This window comes from Quercus robur, chromosome 10 (genome assembly GCF_932294415.1).
Source record: "Quercus robur chromosome 10, dhQueRobu3.1, whole genome shotgun sequence".
In the NCBI taxonomy this organism is placed as follows: domain Eukaryota; kingdom Viridiplantae; phylum Streptophyta; class Magnoliopsida; order Fagales; family Fagaceae; genus Quercus; species Quercus robur.
In genome coordinates, this window is record NC_065543.1 from 52,143,240 (window position 1) to 52,164,741 (window position 21,502).

The 21,502-nt window shown below is 30.3% G+C and overlaps 1 long non-coding RNA gene across 1 annotated transcript; it reads left to right on the top strand.

Annotated features, from left to right (window-relative positions):
- Positions 1–13,850: 13,850 nt before the first annotated feature.
- LOC126702960 (uncharacterized) lies at positions 13,851–15,009 on the top strand. Its single transcript, XR_007647890.1, has 2 exons — positions 13,851–13,928; positions 14,901–15,009. It is a non-coding gene; the product is annotated as an uncharacterized LOC126702960 (long non-coding RNA).
- Positions 15,010–21,502: the final 6,493 nt, after the last annotated feature.

Sequence of the window (21,502 nt, forward strand, 5' to 3'; positions counted from 1 at the left end):
ACGATCCACGATCCAGTCCTATGATCTATGATCTCACCTACCTCCTGCCATCCTACATAGGATCCCGATTTTGACGACCTTGCTAATGCTCTTATGATATGTTGAATAAGCATTAAAGATTGCCTGACAACTAGTAAAATAGATATTAACAAAAGCTAGATACAAAAAGTATATTAAAAATTTTTATCTCATTAGGCCAGAAGAACAGTTGTTTTTATTGTTATTTTGATAGATAAAAAGAACAATTTTTGAATAAAATAAATATACAAACTTAAATTAACAAATATTTAAAAATTAAAAATTCATTAAAAATTATCGTCTTAGACCCCAAAATATATTGAGTTGTCCATGTCATTCAATTCTTTTCCATTATAAGACATATAATATTTGTCTTTTTTTTTTTTTTTTTGAAAGCTTTATTAATTTATGGACTTGTTATAGCCTTTATACTTTTATATGTGCGTTTGAATCCTCTATGGAACAAAAATGTGAATCCTTAGTTGAATTCCAAAATAAAAATACATTTTTTTTTTTGTATTGAATGATAATTGAATTTAACTATATAATTCACTAGTTAATGCAAACACATAATTGAATTTAATTGGAGGAACCTAAGTCACATTATTTAAGAAATTATACTTAAATTGTGTATTTAAAAAATATAGGCATTAAAATTAAATATTTTAAAATCTAAGCATGATTTTGAAATTAGTCAATTATCTAATAATAATAGGACAAAGTTTTTATTTTATTTTATGAAATAAGACAAAGTTTGGCTACAAACTTGGTTGACTACGACTTCCACTAAAAAAATTAAAATAGCTACATATTTTGAAAATGTAACAATTGGATTGCATGTTCTTTATTTTCTTAAACGTATGTCAAATTTCATGCTAGTTGGATCTTATTTACTATTCAATCCATGAACTTATTTTTTATGCATACTTTTAGAGTATAAAAACTTAAAATTTAAATATTTGATTGATGGTATAGTTATAAATTTTTCATCTTTTTGAAATTTTGCAAGTATGGAGGATATAAAAAGAAAATGCAATCCAACGGTGAATTTATCTAAATTCATATTCAATAAAGAAAATATTAAGTATTTTTTTTAGAGAATTTTAACCTATGACGTTCGTTCCTGATAATAACTCTTTATCATTAGACCAAGACACCAATTGTTTTTTTATGTAGGCGGGGATTGAATCTCAAATTTCTTATTCAACCATCAGAGACTTCACCAATTGAGCTAACTGGAACCCATAAATATTGAGTAGAGTTGTAATCAGACTTTGCCCTTAATAATATAACATTTTTTCCTTGCCAGCTTTGGCTATTTTTTTTTTTTTTTTAATTTTTTTTTTATGAGAGATTCCTTGCAGCGTAGGTTAGCAAACACGTTTTGTTTGTGGAGGTAGATAATAGATTGGTGAACTTGTCCAAAGATATGTCAAGGTAACACAATGGTGATATTGTTAAGGGAAATAATTATTTTAGGCTGCCTAGGTTACATTGACATTGATATATGAATTATTTAAAAAAAAAAATTCGAGAAGGAGATTTATTTTAAATTATACCATGAGATGTTGAAGTAATGATTTGTTTTTTTTTGTTTGTTTGTTTTTTTTTTTTTTTTTTTTTTTATCAAAAAAATGATTTGTTTTTTTTTTAGAAAAAAACATGCATTTACATTACATTAAACATTTGTTTGACCATTCATTGTTTATTAAGAAAATATTACTTATATCCACAAAGTGGTTGATATATATATATATATATATATATATATGAGAATTTGGTCAAATATGTCCATGTTTAGCTTATTTTCTTAAATTCCTATGAGAATTATTTGTTCTTCCTCAAATATCCTTACGTTCATGAATGCAATTTCAAGCATATTAACCATTGCTTGCTCATTCTCAAGTATAGGAGGTCGTAACAATATAATTCTCGGAGTACCAAAGTTGAACCACAAGGAGTGAGGTAAATTCAAAGACAATATAATTAAACAACAATTTGGGTGAAGAAGAAAAGTACTTTTACTAGGTGATTGTTAACGAGAATAATAATAAAAAATTATTTAAGTCAATAACGTAAATACTAGGGTATCGGGGTATTTCCCTATATCGATATGAAATTTTTTGTGATCTAAAAAATTATATATTTCATAATTGATTGTTCTAATACAATTTAATACTTATGATTCAGTTGAACTGAGACAATTCAAGAATGCATGATAACCTAAATTAATAATGTAGTTAGAAAAGTTTTTAGAAAAACCTATTCACTTTAAAACCTGATTTCTATTTGAAACTACTAGAAATTCATCTAAATAATAAGAAAAACATGATTGAACTTATTGAAAGTAGGAAGAACTAATACTTCAAAAGAAATCTAATTGAACAATCAAATATGCTGTTGAAAAATCCTAGAAAGAATCACATTGAATATTCATACCGTATAGAAGAAACATAACCCCTAGCCCTAGCAAAGAGTTTAGGCTGCCATTAGGGAAAGAAAAATACAAGGTTTTCTCTATCAAATTCGTTCTACACAGCCTCCATTCAAAACCCTAATGTCAAAAGTGTCCAAAGAAAATAAAACTTTTACTATTTTAATTTTCGTCTAGATTTACAACAGTAACTTGTGAGTTAATTTCGGCCTTCAAAAATTATGAATTTTGAAAAACTCAAAACTGAAAAGTTATAGATATTTAAGTCACGGTTCCAACCCAACTAGCATTGTGTCAATTGGATTTTTGAGGAGAGAGATATGCCCAAAATACTGATCAGTGCTCAAATCTGATTTTTTCTTTTCAGATTCTACCTCTTTGATTTCTTTCCTTATTTGAAACTTCCAAACATGGTAGACGACCCAAGTACTCTAGCTGCACCTCCTTAGACATTTAAGCATGGTCCTTTAGCTCCTCTTTAATTCTAGTTTGGCCTCAATTCTCTCACAAACTCCTATAAACTCATCCTTTTCACATGATTTCCTGAAAGTAGAAAATTACACGCAATGAATGACATCTTATTCAAGAAATTATGTAAAGATAAATAATAGAGACTAATGCAAATCATGACTTAATTATATAAATTAAGCATAGTAATAAGGAGATAACACCCACATAAATATATAACAAGTATACATTTTATCAACTGTCACTTGATGTGGATTCCTACAAACAAATTATAAAAATTAACAAGACAAAGTTTTCATCCAAACCAGTTTGAAGGAATGTCCTCCAACACATTACATGATGATTTATAAAACTATTCATGTTTAAATAAATCATATGGCTTATTAAATAAGTCATGTGACTTATGTGATAAAAAATACACGTACATGACTTTATTGATTGCAACGTCGTATATTAGAGGAATTCTCGTTCAAGTTAGTTTATAGGGAAACTTTTTTTTTTTTTTCAAATTATGTAAAAAATCAAATTTCCTAAATCAACTGTTTAACTTTTTCAAATAATTTATATAACACCAAAATAATGGTTTCACTTTTTTATGGTTTGACAAAACATAAGGGATAGAAATAAAAAATTAAAGTCAACAATAATCTTTAAAGATGAAGATGATTGTTTAGCAGGGACAAAAAATAATTTGTTGAAGTTTAGGAAAAATATATGAATTTCATGCAATTTTTAGAAACGTAAACAATATTTTAGCCATTAACAAAAATACAATATTACTACCTGTTGAGGACTCTTTTTTCGCCCCATATGGCACTACTTCATTGGCAACCCATGCCACATCAACATATTATTGATTTTTGGGTAAATCTCTTTAAAACCCAAAATAAACTCATATCTCATTTAACTACATGGATTGGGTTCACATTGCCCATGAGATCCTTACCTCAAGAGGCGGATTCATGGTCCACATTTTCTCTTCATCAATTGGGATCATAACCTCACGACATCATCAACATCAACATATGGATCAGGTTCAAGCAATAAATTAAAGCTCACGGCCCATATTACCTCTCTCACGCTCATGGAAAGCGGCTTCTCCAACAAAAGCCCATATTTACACAAAATGACAACAAAACCCAAGGTATGTCATCTCATCTTCGGCTTATGATCCAAGCTCATGAGTCTCTTTGGGGAAACTTTGGGAGTTGTGGTATGGAGGGCCAAGAGGTATGTTTAGTAAAACTCTAGCGGTTTAAAGTTGATAAAAGAAATATGTTACTTGGCCTGTCTTCTCCAACTCCTTGAACTCTGACGAGTCCATGTATAGCGGGTAACATATGGTAAGCATCTCTTATCACATAGCACTTAAAATGATAAAATTCTCTATTGCTCTTTTTCTAAAACTTAATATTCATTGTATGACAAATGCTCAATATCTCCAGCCATTTGAATGCTAACAAAATAACTATTTATTCAATCTCCAATTGTTCCTATATAAATTTAGAAACCTAACATATTATTCCACATAATTTTATTACTACTTTCAGCTAAAATCCAACTCAAATATATGGCCTAAACTGATTGACTATCTTTAATCTCCAAATATATAGAATATTCATGATATCTCTAATACCCAGCTGCTATCTGCCACAATTAGACCAAATATTCTTCTGCTAGCTGCTAGAGCAAAGCATTAAATGCCCTTCTTGCTCACCAAGATTAAGTCACAATACAATCAGACTTTGACTAGATATCTAAAGCTTTAGTAACTATCAATCAATCATTCTCTTACTTACTAAAAATATGTTGTAATAGAATCTTGGACAAAAAATATTAGCACCCAGAAAAGGAAACCTTTCCACCTGAACATCAGTAGTGTGTTCAGCACTTGGTATCTAGCTGAAAGTGATATCACTAGCCATTTAATGTTGAAATCCTAGCAGCCAGCTACTATACCCAAAATAGCAGGACATCCTTAAAAGAGATCTTACCATTTTCAGTTGAACCCATGAAATAAATGCTGAATATTCTCTCCAGCAGTCTGACATCACCCAGCTGACCTCATGACAGCTGTGACAGCTTTTCCTGACAGCTGGGATAGTTTTTCAGAATAGCTAGAACAGCTGACCCAGCAGCCTTGAAATTACAAATTTTCCTCATTTGACTAAAAACTAAAACCAACTAAAGAAATTATATTTTTCTTCCTAAAATACTTTCCTTTTCTGCTACTCTTTCGTGCAACAATTATTACCCAAAACAACAAGATTAATACCTTAATACTAAACATACCATTTTTGGCCAAATCATAGGATGGATTTTCTGAAAATTTATTGCTGATTAGGACAAATTTTGGCTGAGATTATTTGTTAAAATACCCCCTTAAACTCAATTATAAATAGAGCCCTTCATCAAAACCTTAAGGCACACCAATAGAGAAGAACAACTCTTTCATAAACTTCTCTATTCTCTCTCCCTCTAATAATCCTTTTCTTAATGAAGTTCTGAGCTTCTGAGTTTTTAGTTTCCAAATTAGGAACTAAACTCTTCAGCCTTTAGCTCGTAAATGCCCTTTATAAGCCCTCATACATCCTCTAGCAGAAAATCCCAGTAGCTTTGCTAAACACACTACAACACTATTACTCTCTTGTACCCATTCTCTCACTCTCCATATTTAGAAAATACATCTATCTTGCTGCCCATATCTCTAAACATCTCTTTCTCCATTTTTCTTACACAATCCCATACACACTTATTACACCATTACATGTAACCCACCACAACTCTTCTAAACTCCACTCTCATACTCTCTCACTTTGAAATTCTACTGTTTTGCTGCCTATAAACACATCTCAATACTCTTCCCAACCTCTCTCATAAAAGCTCTTCTCATGGAATGCATAAACTTATAATGCTAAAGCCCTTCTCCTAGAAGGCATCAAGATCTCATATCAAAGCCCTTCTCATGGAAGGCACAAATCTATCTTACATAAAGCCCTTCTCTTAGAAGGCAAAAACTCTCCATACAAAAGCCCTTCTCATGGAAGGCAACAATATTCATAACTTCACAACAACTAAAAGAGCATTATCAAAGGGAAAATTCATTTAAGTGCATGATAAATGAGATAAACTTGACTAGACTCTACACACAGCTGGACATACTCTCTCTCCCTCTAGTTGCACTAATTTTTCCCCTTTAATCTTGAAGTTATCATGGCTAACTACCTCTCCACCGCTGGAGTCATTTTGCTGAATGCTATAAACTCACTGATGTTACATAGCTGGAGCTACAAATCATATAAAGATAAGTGACTTTGCTTCCATATCTTTAAATTTACATCATTGAGTACATGATTACTTCACATTTAAATACATATTACTTTATTCCAACTACTATTACAACTACTAATCAAAGCTATTATATCAAACCACATATTATATATTTATTCAACCATTATCATGATTCTTAGACTTTGACTTTAATGGTTTTGTAAGCTTAAAAGTACGCCGGTAGCCATTGGACCACATGGCTCATGTTGAATTTTGGATGCAACTTCCCAAACACAACTCGGGCTTAGCAAGGTCATCCCTCCAGCGGACAACACGTGGCCGAGTAACCGAAAAAAGGCCCCCAAACACTACCCAAAGAGTAGTGGCACTATCCATCATCTCTATCATTAAAAGAACATTAATTTGAACCCCTTATAGATAACAAACTAGACCTTGAAGATTTTAGAAGTAACATAATAAACATATAGTTTAAAAGGTAACAAATTAAATCTTGATGTTTAGGAAAGTAAGAAATTAAAACCTAACTCATTTAGGTAAAGTAACATTGTGTTTGGGGTTTAAGTTTAACATAGTTACTTTTAAAAATATTAAGTTTAATTTGTAACTTTTGAAGTACAAAATAGGTTATTTTACATGTACTATAAAAGAATAGAGTTTAACTTGTTACTTTGTAAAACTTTCTAAGGTAATAGTTTGCTTTTTTTGATTTATTACACGTGTCCGTTCGGTAAAGATTATTTTTGCTAATTTATTTTACTATATAGCTTATTTTTGCTATTACTCATAAGTCCCACTATATTTTTTAGTATTATTCATAGGTCTCACTGTATTGTTTCAGTTAATTTTTACCTTTATCTATAGTATTTTTAGTAAAAAAATTTCAATTGTAACAAAATAAGCGGATCCCAAACAAACACTCATATTATAGAATTTAAGTTAAAATAGATAAGATTCTAGGGGGAAATATATATATATATATATATATATATATAAATAAAAGCATAATGGATCTAGGTGAGGTTTGAGTAACCGTTGAATGTTGTCAGGGTTGAGACAGAGCAGGAAATAATGAGAGTTGTCTACTTGTCTTTGCTGGAAACAAGCATACGTTTCGGTCATGCATGGTTCTACCATATTTTGTATACGTGGGACACGCCTAACTTGCGCCACTAAATGCAGTTTGTACCGCCTTCGGAATTTTTGACCAATTGGCTCAAAAGCATCACTGGGCCACTTTTTCTTTTTTCCCTTATCTTTTTATTTTTTATTTTTTATTTTTTATTTTTTTAATATATTTTTATATAAATAGATAAAATCGATAATTGAGGTTAATTTGAATTGAATGTGAACATGAACTGTTTTCCAATAAAATATTAAAAAACAACAATTAAGCTATAAGACTTTTATATGGCTCCCAATTTTAGGGTAAAATGCAAAATTCTTGGAAATAATGTTCATCGGATGTGATATCATGATAACATCTTTGTCTTCTTACACATTTATATCTATGCTCTCATCAACTTCAATATGGGGATTTTAACACCTTAGCATAATCACCTAAATGTACCACCTGCCCTCAATATGAAAGATTTAAATAATTAAAAAAAAAAACAATAAACAAACAAAAATTAGTGTCAGGGTTTTCTTGAGAGAGAGAGAGAGAGAGAGAGAGAGAGAGAGAGAGAGAGAGAGAATGAGCTTCTATTTATACTTAACATGTTTTAAATTTTAATTATTGCAAAATATTGAAACATATATTATATAGAAGGAGAAAAAAACGATAAATCACAACCCAATCATGGATTTTGACATGATTTTTATTTATTTATTTAATCCTATTTGTTACAATGGCTAAAATATTAACTCCATGGATCTAACAACATAAATTTGTTTACAATTAGGTTGTAGATTTATAGCTCTTATACTTCCAAATATGTATCATGGAACTAAGGCATGGTGTTGCAAATATCACCTACAAAGGGAAATTAGTAACGACAGGAAATATTATGCTCCATAGATACAGTTGCACATGTTTAAGAGATTAAATTCTATAAGGATGTGGTGTAAAACCCAAGTTTTACACCCTTCAATTCCAATATGCCACATCATCTATCACATATTAAATAGTAATCACAACCACACTTAATCAATTCAAATACACATGAAAATCCAACTTAGGTAGGAGTTAATTGAGATGCTATTTGATATGATAGGATGTATTGAGTTTTAGGATGTGTTTGGTTGAGGGTGAAATAAGGAGAATGGAAAATGATGGAATGGAAATAAGAGAGAAAATGGAAAGAAAAAAAAATGTGTGTTTAGTTGGAAGTGAAAATGAGGGAAGAAAATGGTGGGCCTGGCAATTTTCTCTCCGAACCCACCAAAACTCTCTCCCTTATTGGGGGAGAAAACTCCAGTGAAAAGCTATTCTATGTTTTGGACGAAATTGTCCCAGTCCACTTCTATGTCTTTTCCTTTTTCAGTATTCATCTTATCTTTGGATTTTTTTTCCCTTCCCTTTTGTGCATATCCTTTCTTCCATTTTTAATTTTTTTTTTTATTCTTTTCTTTTGTGCTTATCCTTTCTTTTCTTAAAAGTTTTGGATTTTTTATTTTGGAGAAATTTTTTTTGGGATGTTGAACTTTAAAAAAAAAATGAAGTAATCATTGATACATAATTTTTTAATAAAAATGTAATGTATTAATTTTGTTTTACCTAAGTGGGACATAATAGTAAATTTATATCTACTCTATTTTCTATTCTCTTATATTTTTCTACCCTCCCAACCAAAAACATGGGTTTTACATCACATTCTTATCAAATTCGTACTCATTCTTTAAACTACAGGTATAAATAAGCTTTATTTTCCTAAGAATGCATTGAGTTGTTACACTTTGGGTAAAGCAATTAAGAGAGACATGATAGATATAATTGGATTGGATTTCTAATTAGTAGATGGTGGAAATAGTCTAATAAGAGTTCCACTCTAAAAATAAGTAAAAAGAGACAAAACAAAACAGCTCACCTCGTTGTCCTTCACTTTAGCCCATTATTTCCGTTGAGATAGACTAATTAATGTCATGTTCTCCTTTGATATTAGAGACTTGAATCCAATTACTTTGTCCAACCCAATATATACTTCTATTGGTACTCGCATTAACACAATTTTTATTCTTCTTAATTCAAGCCAGCTTCAATATATTCCGAGACATCGTTGATCATTCATTCCTTATTCTCCAACTTTGGCATGCCTGATGGGGATCAATTAACAGAATTGAGCATTTGGAAACTTTCTATAGCTAGATTGATCCCTAACTGAAAATAAATGGAGACCCTATATTAAATGAATGGAGCAAAAGTAGTACTTGATCTTAGTATATTTCAAGAATTAGTTCTAAAGTTCTCTTCTAATGTCAATAGAAGGGCAAAGAAGGGCTATCTAGTATCTAGTGCAACTTATTATTTTATAATCTTGCCACCTTTCTTTGCCTAAGTTTCTTCTTGCGAGACTTTTGAGGCTTCTATTCTTAGGAATTTGTAATTCTTCTATCTTTATATATCTAATCTATATATATATATATATATATAACCGAAGCTTTTGAAGCTCCCACAATTTTCCACGTCAGCACAATATTTAAATTAAATTTAAATTAAATTAAATTTTCCACCTCATCACTGTTTTCCTTTTCTATATATATAAAACCGAAACTTTTGAAGCTCCCACAATTTTCCACGTCAGTACAATATTTAAATTAAATTTAAATTAAATTAAATTTTCCACCTCATCACTGTTTTTCTTTTCCAATGCAAATTAGACTTCTAGCCAAATAAGGACCCTCTCCCACCGCCTCTACTCTCTTCTATTTAAGAATTGCTTGCGTAGAAAACCTAAGCCCCAAAAACTTATTTTTGCCAATACACGATTTTCTCCTTAAAACTTATTTTTCTTCAAGATTTTTTTTGAGGGCGGCTCATGCTTCACAATTCACATATTCCACTTATGTATTGGACTCCTCTCCTTCTTCGGTCAATGCATCAAGGTTAGAGTTATTTAATTTGTTCAATAAAAGTTATAGATTTGTTGCTTTTTCTTATAAGTTTGGCAATTGTTGTTTTGTTTATTTAATTGCTAGGCCTGAATCTTTTAACATCTTATTTTAACTTCACAGGAGACGATTTTCCATATACCTTAACAGAACTTGGGACCAAAGTGAAGGTGTTGAATTATAATGAAGCAGTTGAGATGGTTTTTCAAAGTACCAATTTGGTGGAAGGCGCAGGGCTTCATCCAATGCATTTGCATGGGCATAGCTTCTATGTGGTTGGATCAGGTCCTGGGATCTATGACAATGTAACCGACCCAAAAAGTTTTAATCTGGTTGATCCGGTTGAAGTGAATACTTTCGGAGTTCCTAAGGAAGGATGGCTTGCCATTAGATTTGTGGCAAACAATCCAGGTATGCAATGTCTCTATAACGTAAATATTAATTAGTTTTAGTTATTCTAAAAGGAAATGCATATGGGCTTAAAATATATACTTTGGTTCAAGATCTTGCAACCAACAACCTGACTAGCAAATAATAATAATTTTAAGGGAGAAGTATATAAAACCGAAACTTTTGAAGCTCCCACAATTTTCCACGTCAGCACAATATTTAAATTAAATTTAAATTAAATTAAATTTTCCACCTCATCACTGTTTTCCTTTTCCAATGCAAATTAGACTTCTAGCCAAATAAGGACACTCTCCCACCGCCTCTACTCTCTCCTATTTAAGAATTGCTTGTGTAGAAAACCTAAGCCCCAAAAACTTATTTTTGCCGCAACACAATTTTCTCCTTAAAACTTATTATTCTTCAAGATTTTTTTTGAGGGCGGCTCATACTTCACAATTCACATATTCCACTTATGTATTGGACTCCTCTCCTTCTTCGGTCAATGCATCAAGGTTAGGGTTATTTGATTTGTTCAATAAAAATTATAGATTTGTTGCTTTTTCTTATAAGTTTGTCAATTGTTTTTTTGTTTATTTAATTGTTGGGCCTGAATCTTTTAATTAAATCTTCAAATTTTTATTGAACAAATCAAATAACCCTAACCTTGATGCATTGACCGAAGAAGGAGAGGAGTCCAATACATAAGTGGAAAAGCTATAATCATGGATTCCCTTCTTTCTATTGTATTTCTCTATTGCGTAATTATATATATATATATATATATATATATATATATATAGTTTTATTTCAACACTTTTGAAGCTTTGAATCTTCTGATTTTTTTAATTTTTTTTTTTTTTGGCCTTTTGGAAGTTTTAACATCATAACTTTTGGGTTTTATTTTTTCTATTATCAGAAATTATCTAGAAGATTTCAATGAATATCCATGGATTATTCTTTTTGAGGGTAACCCATCTTTATCTTATATTTCTATTCCTAACTTTTTTTTCCTATATTTTTTCTTTAATTGTCCGTGTTTACGTCTCTTTTGTTTTTCTTATTTTTTCTTTAATTGTCCGTGTTTATGTCTCTTTTTGTGTGAGTATGTGTCATCGTATCTGGGTACTTAGGCAAAATCTATAAAGACTAAAGATGCTTTTTTTTTTTTTTTTGGTAATGAATCCTGTGTTTTTCATGACTTTAGTGAGTCATATTCTTAATGATCGAAATGGTTTTGTTTGACGTGGATTTTGTTCATATTGGTTTCAAAGTTTATTTCTTGGCTTATATTATAGATTGTAATATATTTATTCATCAAACTGTTTAGTTGAGTTTGTTTTCGAAATTGTTTTCAGTGTTGGACATTTTCTTGAAGCATGTTGGTATCATATATTAAAATACTGTTAAGTTGATAATAATAATAATAATAATAATAATAATAATAATAATAATAATATAGTTTAATAAATGTCTGAAACGTATAGCTGTTAACAAATGTTTTAGCTATATGATTTTATTTTACAAATTCAATTTTGGTGTTGTAGTAAAATAAACAAAGATTAAATTATATATTGTACTCAATACATTTCCTGTGCATCGCACGGGTTAGCGACTAGTATATATATAAAACCAAAGCTTTTTAAGCTCCCACAATTTTCCACGTCAACATTATTTTAAAAAAAAAACAAAAATTTTGATTATTTCTTTCCTAAAGCCCGATAATACAAAAACCTAAAAACCTAAATTCTAATCAAAACCATGGCAAAACCACGGGCAACATATATGACCATTCCTCTCTCTCCTCAGAAACCCTCTCTCTCCAAAAATCAAAACCTTCTCCTTCCCCCAAAAATCCAAAATCAAAATCCAAAACTAAGGATGAGAAAGAAGGAAAAGCCGATCGGATACGTTGGAAAACGATTGACCCATCATCTTTACCTCTCAGAGCTCACCTTACTCTCCATCTGACAAACCAAGGAAAGGAACCTGGTACAATGATGAAGCCAGAATTCTTGACGGCTTGCAAGGCTGACCAGCGGTCGCACTTCAAATCCAAGGTTTTCTTTCTTCAATTATATTGATTTGGGAAATTCTAGCTCTTTATATTATAGATTTATGTTGCTGTTGACGAATTGTTTTATTAAATTTGCTATATATGATGAAAAAGCTTGCCCCCTTTTTTCACCATTGTTTTTTGAAGATGTTTAATTGAATGGTACAGTGAATTTTCCTCACAACCCAAGTAGAAAAGGATTATATATAGTATGGATTTGGTGTCATCAAATAGTTGTTTTAATTTCCTAATCATTAAGATCATAGGCATAGCTCCCCCAAATAGAAACTATTTGTCTTTTGATGTCGCAAGAGTTGTGTTCTTTAATGACTGATCTTTATAATATTTGATTGTAGCATCAGTGTTTGGCACTAATTTTCCAAGTTACCATCCTTCCCAGCATCTTCTCCTTTCTGTTTTTCTCTCCAACAAAATATTCAAATTTTGCTTTCTACTTTGCCAAGATTTGATCCTTTAAAGTTTAGCAAAGGGATTGCTGAATAGCAATTTGTGCGTGTATAACAGTGACTTTTGAGATTATTCTCAATAGAGACATAACATCTTTTTTAACTATTGATATACCCTGTTGAAACAATGAAGTCTAATCCAGTCGTGGGTAACTCTAAATATTGATTAATTATCCTACTTATCTCTCAAATTTGGAATGGTGGTTGTGCTTTTAATTGTGGCAATTTAAATATCAGTTTTTGCTTTATTTGACAAAATGATAAAAAGAGTCTATAATAGTGCCTGTAAGGTGTTTGATGCTATGTCTCGGTGGGATTCTGCATATGGGAAGCAACGATAAATTTGACAGAATTCTGCAGTGGGATTCTGCATAGTGCATATGAGGTGTTTGAGGTGTTTTTGCTTGTATTTTCATTCCTATTTTTTATTTTTAAGATCTTTCTCAAGTTTATAATTATTTTATACTTTGTAAAAGCCCTTTTGCACATAAGGTAGATGTCATGTTCAAAGTTTAGCTCATTGAAAGAGGGGCGGCTTAGTGATGATCTCCCTCTTAAGTTTCTTCTTGGTTGGCATTTTTATTTTTAGCAGCTGATCTTTGCTATGCAATCTTCTAACTCCAAATTTTAAAGCTATGAACTTTTTAGTTGCTGATATTTTAATATTTTATACTCTGTTGCCAGGATTGTATTAGTGGAAATTCAATTTCATTCCAGCCAAGCTAAATAAGGTTTTTGTAATGTTAGCTAATTATGCAGGGTGAGTTATCTTCATTTTCATGATTTCTATTTTCAATACATTATTACAACATTATGTTCAAAATACTAAATTCCTTGATGTGAGACTAGCAACTTTCCATATGAAATTCAAGGAATCTTAGAAATTTTAAATTAACATAAAACATGTAGCTCAAAGAAGATGTTCAAATTTATGTTCCATCCCATCTCTCTCTTTTTGTGTTATTCATGTTCAAAATCCTAAATTCCTTGATGTGAGACTAGCATCTTTTCATATGAAATTCAAGGAATCTTAGAAATTTTAAATTAACATAAAACATGTAGCTCAAAGAAGATGTTCAAATTTATGTTCCATCCCATCTCTCTCTTTTTGTGTTATTGCTTTGGTAAATTCCTTGATGTGAGACTAGCAACTTTTCATATGAAATTCAAGGAATCTTAGAAATTTTAAATTAACATAAAACATGTAGCTCAAAGAAGATATTCAAATTTATGTTCCATCCCATCTCTCACTTTTTGTGTTATTACTTTGGTTTTTAATAATAATAATGATTTTTGTTTGGTCAGTGAGAAATTGTAGGATTCAAATTATAAATAATTTTAGGTTTTTATTTAGTGTGTTTGGGATTCAAGAATCTTTATATAGCTGTTTTATTTGTTTTATTAGTTGGTTGGTTTCAACTTTGATTCATGGTTATTTTGTTCTTGACTTTCTATCTTCTGGGTATTAAATTTTCAAGATTGACCTGAAGAATTGGGATCCTTTTCTGATGTTGGACTATTTTTCATGTATGAAAAATTACAATCTGATCTTTTTCAAATTTCAAATTTCTTTTATTGATATGGATTGCAGTGACTCCTTCCATTGGATTTCTAGATCATCCACACAGAGGTTTTGCCTTCATTGTTGTTTTTGATATTATGTGCATTCATTAATCGTGGATCATTTTGTATAATTAATTAGGCATATTCTGATGTGATTTATGTTTTACAGGTTTTGAGACTGTCAGTTACAGGTATACTTTGTCTCAAAGCTATTCAATTACTTGATTACTATTAGGTTTAATTGTAAAGAAATTGAAGTTGAGTTTTTTGGATTTTAAGTAGGCATTACTCATCAGGATTGTGCAGGTCATAAGGGTACAATTGGACTTTCCTTTTAGCTATGTACTAATTATAATGAGTAGATATGTTATCTTAGAATAAAAAATCTATCTCTAATCTTAAACACACAAAGACAGACTTGTCAGTTTGAGATAGAGTTGGCTTCTTGATATCTACAATTAATAGACAGTTGATTAAAATTCTAGTAAAAACCAAAAACCCCAAATCAGAAGCCCATTCACAAAAAGCAAGAAATTACCCAATAAAAATCACAAACACATACCAATAATCAAAAACCTGACCATAAAATCAAACTTACAAAAAATAAACAATCACAAAGCCTAGGTTTAACCATATTTCATCCATATATCATAACTAATAGGATTGCAAGTGTTTAGATAAAAATAAACAAGAAACATAGATCCATATATAGCTACAATATACAAATTTATGCAAGTTCACAATCTAGACTCACTCAAGCACTTTATCAAACACATTATGAGCAATACTTTGAAACTTTAAAATTTAAGTAAAAAAAGCCCTTAGATCTGAAACCCACCCACAAATAACATGTTATTACCCCATAAAATCATAATTAATAAGAAATAAGCCAATAAAATTATAATTGTAAGAATATAGTTATTTGTGTTAGGACATATGTGATTCACTTATTAGGAACATATGTCACTATTTTATGTTATTGGCTAATCCTTTGATAAAACGCACTTTACTTGTATTTGAGTAGATTTAGGATGTGTTTAATACTTCAAGAAATTTTGTTTCAAGATCAAGTGTTGAAACCATACAAGTCTATCAAAGATTCAAGTCTGAAAAGTGCCTATTATTAAAGCTCGACAGCTACCTAGTCCCGTGGCTTGACAACAGCTCAACAGATAGCTATCTGTTGAGGTTTATGAAAAACATAATTTTAGTTCTGTTTTGACTCTAGTCCATGATTATGTGTTTGGGCCTTCTTTTCTCACAATCCTAGACATATAAAAGGATTATTTTAAGGGCCGTCAAAGTGGATACAAGTTGCACAAGTGTTGAGCAAAGTTTGTTCAAGCAAATTGTGATCAGAGACAGAGTTTTGCCCTAGTTCATCTTTCTTATGAAGAAGTTACTGTGTTTGTGCACCATAGGGTTTTGTGACCAAGCATCTTCTGGATCTTCATCATGTGATGAATTGAAGAACTTTGCAGCCAACAACCTTCTCTAGTTGGTGATTGAAGTCATGTACTGGGATCCGCACAATTAGTTAGTCACATATTGGGAGCCGTGCATTACAAGGAGAGATTGTCACTATAGAACAAGTCCAATTGGGTATTGAGGTAAGGGTTCAACTGTAGGTTGGTATAAGGTACTAGGATTCCTTTACTTGTAACCGCTTGTTGTGATAATAGTGGATTCTTGGGAGTGGTGACCTTAAAATCACCCGGTGGGACTTTTACCATATAGGTTTTTCCTATTCGTAAACAAATCACCATGTCAATTTATTTTTCGCTGCATACTTAATTTAATTGGTGATTTGTTTGTATTACCACGCGTTTGCATGTTAATTTGATTAATTAATAAACTTAGTTAATTAATCAATTAATTCATCACAAGGGGTCAATATATTTTTGGCCTATCAATTTGATCCAACTCAAAAGAAACCCATGAAACAAAAAGAAAAACAGAGTTTACCTTTGAAAGAGAAAGCTAGGCATGAGAGAAAATTGAGAGTGAAGAAGTTCTGAGAGAGAGAGAGAGAGCCAGCATGAAGAGTGGAGAGACTATCGAGAAGGAAGAAATCGTGTGAGAGAGAGAGAGAGGCAGCAGAGTCTTTAGAGCTAAGAGAGTTGTTTTTTAGAAACTAAAGCTGAGAGAGTTAAGAGAAATTTGAGACTCTGAGAGAAATAATGTGAATTTTTTTGTTAGAACAGTTTGTAATTTCATTAATATAATAAGGGTAAGTTAGGTAATTCATTTGATCAATAATTTATGTACTCTACTCTCCCTCCAAATCTCTCTAATTTTGAGGAATTAAAAATGAGGGATTGGAAGTAGTTAAAACCCCTCTAAATCCCTCCCCCTCCATTAAAAAACTTCCAAACAAGGTAATTTAATTACTCTCCTTCCCTCTATTCTACTTCCCCTCCTTCCCCTTACATCCAAACAAAGCATTATCTATCTATCTATCTATCTATCTATCTATATATATATAACCGAAACTTTGGAAACTCTCACAATTTTTCACGTCAGTACAATATTTAAATAATATTATCATTTTATTTAAATAAAATTATTTTTGTTTAGTCCAAATTTAATAAGGAGTGAAACTCTATCTCTTTAACAAGTCTAACTTATTAAACTCAAACTCATCATTTTTTTAAACAAAATTATTTTTGTTTAATCCAAACTTAACAAGGAGTGAAACTCTATCTCTCTAACAAGTCAAACTTAAACTCTAATTTTGAGATAAATATGAAAACTTAATTATTGTTCCAATCCTAAAATTAGTAACGTTGAAGTGCATGTCATAATTTTTCCCTTTTTATTTTTTTATTTTTGTTTATATTTTATTTTTACATAGAAATACCACATTCAATTTTTTATCAACTTTTCTTCTACATTTTACTTTAGCAAATTTTTAGATATAGATACAACATTTTCCTCTACTACTTTATCCACTTTTTGGATAGATACAAAAGGTAATCAATTTTTTTTTTCTTTACATCATCTTTTTCTATGCTAAAATCAATAGCTATTAGGTAGAAAGTGTCACAATTTTTTCCCTAATACACGGTTTTGGTTTTTTTTTTTTTTTTTTTTTTTTTTTTACGTTGAAATGTCACAATTTTTTATTTTATTTTATTTATTCTTCTTATCAAACTTTTTATTCCACCATTATCAATAATTCTCCTTTTCTTATAATTCATATTGATTAGAAATCTAACTACTTTACAATTTGAAATTTTATACTGGGGAAATTATTCAAAATTGATTAACCTCTGAAACTCTCATAATTTTTCACGTTGGCACAATATTTAAATCAAACTATTTTTGTTTAGTCCAAACTTAACAAAGAGTGAAACTCTATCTCTCTAACAAGCCCAACTTAAACTCAAACTTATTATTTTTTGTTAAGACATATGTGATTCAATGTTAGGAATATATGTCAACATTTTATATAATTGGCTAATCCTTTGACAAAACGCACTTTAATTGTAATTGAGTAAATCTAGGATGTGTTTAATACTTCAAGAAACAAGGTTTCAAGTGTTAAAGCTAATGAAGTGCCAAATTTTAAAGCTCGATAGCTAGCTTGATAGCTAGCATCTATCAAGGTTTAAAAGCTACTGAAGCCCGTGGCTTGACAGTTAGCTCGATAGATGGCTATCTATCGAGGTTTATGAAATTCAGTTTTTCAGAACTGATTTCAATCCAATCTGTGAATGTATGTTTGAGCTTTCTTTTCTCACAACCCTAAACATATATTAAGGATTATTTTGAGGGCTGAAAAAGGTTGCACAAGAGCACAATTCCACAAGTGTGAAAAAAGGTGTAACTAGAAGCCTAGTTTGCCTTAGTTCTTCTTTCTCTTGAAGAAGCTGTTGTGTTTGTACACCGTAGGGTTTTGTGACCAAACAACTTCATGATCTTCATCGTGTGATGAACAGAAAAACTTTGCATCCAACATCCTTCTCAAGTTGGTGATCAAGTCATGTATTGGGATCCGCGTAATTAGTTAGTCACGTACTGAGAGCTATGCATTGAAAGGAGAGATTGTCACTACAGAACAAGTCCAATTGGGTATTGGGGTAAGGGTTCAACTGTAGGTTGCTATAAGGTACTGAGATTCCTTTACTTGTAACCACTTGTTTTGATAATAGTGGATTCTCAAGAGTGATGATCTTAAAATCACCCAGTGGGGTTTTTGTTATGTAGGTTTTTTCTATTCGTAAACAAATCACCGTGTCAATTTATTTTCCGCTGCATACTTTAGTTTATTGGTGATTTGTTTGTGTTACCACGCATCTTGCATGTTAATTTGATTAATTAATAAACTTGGCTAATTAATCAGTTAATTCATCACAATGAGTTAATAAGTTTTTGGCCTATCATTTTTTTTAAACAAAATTATTTTTATTTAATCCAAACTTAACAAAGAGTGAAACTTTATCTCTCTAATAAGTCTAACTTAAACTTAAACTTAAATATTGATAATTTATCTCAAAATTTACGAGATTAATCATGAACACTATAAAAGTAATACAAACCCCAATATTTTGTTTTAAAACCGAGTAGAGGTATGTGCTCTTCTTATGTTATTTTCTTCTCCTCTACTTTGTTTTTTTTTTTTTTTTTTTTTTTTTTATGGTTTTTCATGTATTTTTTATAAAGTAATTTTCATACATAAACCACCAAACTCTTTTTAGCCGTTTTTTACAAGATAAAAAAGTTTGCAATAATTGAAATTATTCTTTTGAATGTAACTTATCTTTCTTTTATATTTTTCTATTATTTAGTCATATGTATTTTTTTTATTTTAATAATTTCTAAGCAGTGAATTATCTGATTATTTAATATTTTTTGGTTTTTCAGAAGTTTTAATATCGAAATTTTTGAACTATTTTTTTGCAGAATTTGAAATTGTCTGAAATTTTTTTTGTAAACCATTGCACGTTCAAACAATGGCTTCTTCATCAAATTGTAACACAAATTGAAGTCATACAAGAGCAAATCATATAATAGTGTAGTTTCTTAATCAATTTAAAATTTTATAAAATTATTTTAGTTTATCTCACAAATAAGTAGGTTCCCATGTATAACATGGGTTAACGACTAGTGTATTTGTATTTTAATTGATGTCGCATGTCTTAGATCATTGATTTTTCAAAGAGTCTTGTCCATGAACAGGGCCGGCCCAACCCAATTTGGGGCCTAAGGTGAAAGATTTATGTGGGCCTTTTATATGTATATATCAATTAAATAAAATTATTTAATGTAAATCAAATTGAGGTTAATTTGATGTATAGAATACATAATTTAATGAATACTACTAACTAAAACTAAGATTAATTTCGTATAGAGAATTGAATACCATAGTTGAAACATAAATTTAACAAAAAGAAAAAAATATATTATTTTTTAAAAAGAAAATTAATTTATCTTGGATATATGACGATACATAGTTAATTACATTTTTAATCAAATGTATAATCTATGATATTAATTGATATGTGGCTTGGTAGTAGATTAGTTTACAAACATGAAAGTTTCAAACTATTAAGGAAGATTAATCATCATTGATGATCTAATACATTTGTAAATTTTTTTTAAAGCCTTGTTAGAAATAAAAAAGGAAAATGCTAAAGGTACTGCAAAATGTTCACAATATAATAACAATAATAGTGGTTGATGAGCTTCAATATGTAATTGATGAATATTTAAAATACTTTTTTATGATTGGTAACATATCAATTTATAAATCTATGATAATATTTGTGATATCCCTAACGAGAAATGATATGTTCATAACATTTTCACAATATTTTTACAACAAATCCTAAGTGGTAGGTTGTTACTGGTTATTATTGTTGGGACAAAAAAGTAATCTTAGTATTAGATTCAAATTTGAACCAATAACAACTAACTATCTATGATTTGTTGTGAAAATGTTGTAAAAATATTGTGGATGTAGCATCTCTCATCCTTAACATCACTAATAATTAAAAATGCATAACCATTTAAAAAAAATTAATATCTTTTATAAAATTTTGGGCCTTTTGCAATGGGATGGGGCCTTTTTTGTAAAGGGTAAATATTTTTTTGTGGTTAGGGTGGGGGCCTTAGGCCTAGGCAGGGACGGACCCAGGATTTCAAGCTGGGGGGGGGGGGGAATAAGCGAAAAAAATTTTCAAATACACATCTATGTAGTATTAATAAACTATCAACCAAGATAAATACCCAAAAATCGTTGTTTCTTAAAATAGTAAGATACAAGCATCTACCCAATAAAAACAAAAGACACGAAACACTATTGTTTCTTTATACAATTATCTATGAAAAGGGAACTTGACGCTCTTCAAAATCATCTATGATTGAATCCAAACTAAATGTCGAAGCTATATCCTTTTCAATGTATAACATCAAAGAGTTCGTAAAAAAATCATTTTCCATTTTGTTTCAAGTGTTAGTTTTGACAACTTTCGTAACTGAAAACGCTCTGTAGTAGCAGTAGAAACTGGAATAGTAAGCACAAGTTTCACCATTCTCTAAACAAGTTTGTAGTGTTTTGAGTTTTCAGTTCTCACTAACCATTGACACACTCAGATAAACTGTTCAATTTTTTAAACTCTGGATCTTGGACTACATTATACTCAAAATGATAAAGCTCCTTCTCCAACACTTGTTTGTCATAACCTGTGAAATCTTGTGGATAGAAATTGTTTACCAACAAAAAAAGATCACTACTTCTGAAAGATTTTAATACCTCTCGAGGTTCTA